Source organism: Capsicum annuum, chromosome 7 (assembly GCF_002878395.1).
Source record: "Capsicum annuum cultivar UCD-10X-F1 chromosome 7, UCD10Xv1.1, whole genome shotgun sequence".
NCBI classification, from domain to species: Eukaryota; Viridiplantae; Streptophyta; class Magnoliopsida; order Solanales; family Solanaceae; genus Capsicum; species Capsicum annuum.
The window spans coordinates 13,735,676-13,737,202 of NC_061117.1; the positions used below are offsets into that span (position 1 = coordinate 13,735,676).

General features: G+C 38.4%; 1 pseudogene; it reads left to right on the plus strand.

The window, feature by feature from the left end:
• Window positions 1–203: 203 nt before the first annotated feature.
• Window positions 204–1,241, plus strand: LOC107853500 (annotated as a pseudogene).
• The last annotated feature ends 286 nt before the right edge of the window (window positions 1,242–1,527 follow it).

Consider the following 1,527-nt stretch of genomic DNA (forward strand, 5'->3'; position numbering starts at 1 on the left):
AATGAAATTTTCCTTCAAAAATCTCTTACTAATAAGCCAAATTCCAATGGAACGCCCATAAACATTATCCTTTTTAAGTAGTTGCTTTAACGTTAAAATTGACATGGCACCCGCAACCTCGAAATCCTAGATCCGCCACTTCTTATATACCATAAAAAGAGGCCTAGGTATTTAGAAGGAAAGCAACAATAACAAACACGAAATTGAGTACTAAGTTGCAGCAGCTGCAGCTAATAACTCATTAAAATTAATTTTCATCTTTCAGAGAAACAAAAATGCCAATTGTCATTGGAAATTTGAAAGAGGCTACCCATCCTGATACCCTGAAGGCTGCCGTAGCTGAATTCATTTCCATGCTTACTTATATTTTCTCCGCTGAAGGCTTTGCCGCATCATCTAGGTTGACGAGCAGTGAATCAACAATGCAATCCGGGCTGATTGCAGCCACGATAAACCATTCATTTGCTCTTTATGTAGCAGTTTTAATGGCCACAAACAAATCTGGAGGTCATGTTAACCCTGCTGCCACCTTTGGTGCCTTTATTGGAGGTCACATCACATTACCTTATATAGGAGTGTTTTATATTGGATTGCTCAATTGCTTGGTTCTATCGTGGCTTTCTTGCTCCTCAAGTATTCCGTTGGTGATGGGGAAGTATCATCATTCCCTCCTACACCACGCAATGCAGTTGTTTTTGAGAGAGTGACCACATTTGGTGTTGTTTACACAGTTTATTCAGCTTCTATTGACCCCAAGAGAAGTAACTCATGTGTGATCATTGCCCCAATTGCAATTGGTTTCACTGTTTGAGCCAATATTTTGTCTGGTGGTACCCTTTTTGGTGCAGCAATGAACCCTCCCGGGCTCTTTGGTCAAGCAATTGTCAGCTGGACATGGAATAGCCTCTGGGTCCACTGGCTTGGTACATTCGTTGGTGCTGCCATAGCTTCCTTGGTCTATGAAACCATCTTCATTACCAACAAATCTGATGATGACTGGCCGCTACCTATTATCATCTGTGGGACCAACTCCACTGAATGAAATTCAATTGAATCCCTTCGTCAAAAATTTCTACCATGCTAAAAAGTTAAAAGCAATTTTTTGTACATATATAAGTTGTTAAATCTCTCTGACACGTGAGAGATTTTCAATATTGTGATAAATGGAGTTTAGAATTCGTTTAGGTCATAGGCTTAATTTTAATCCTAGCTATGAAATTCTTTTATTCTTTAATCCACTGGTTTGGACTTCTTCCTATTAGAATTCTTATTTGATAACTCTTGTAAAGCAGAATTATATCTCTTATATATAATTTTATTTGATTATGATCTCACCTGAAGAAGAAACAGTTTGTCCTTGTCACTTCTCTCTTGATATATAATTATATAGCCATGAAGGATATATATCCGAATGCAGTCAGTATATATTGTCACACCCCTGTTTTTCACCGCATCCGACCCCGCTAGGGAGTTGGTTTTAGAGAAGATGGGTTTTTCCAAGTAAAGTGATGTTTTGAAAAGGGATTA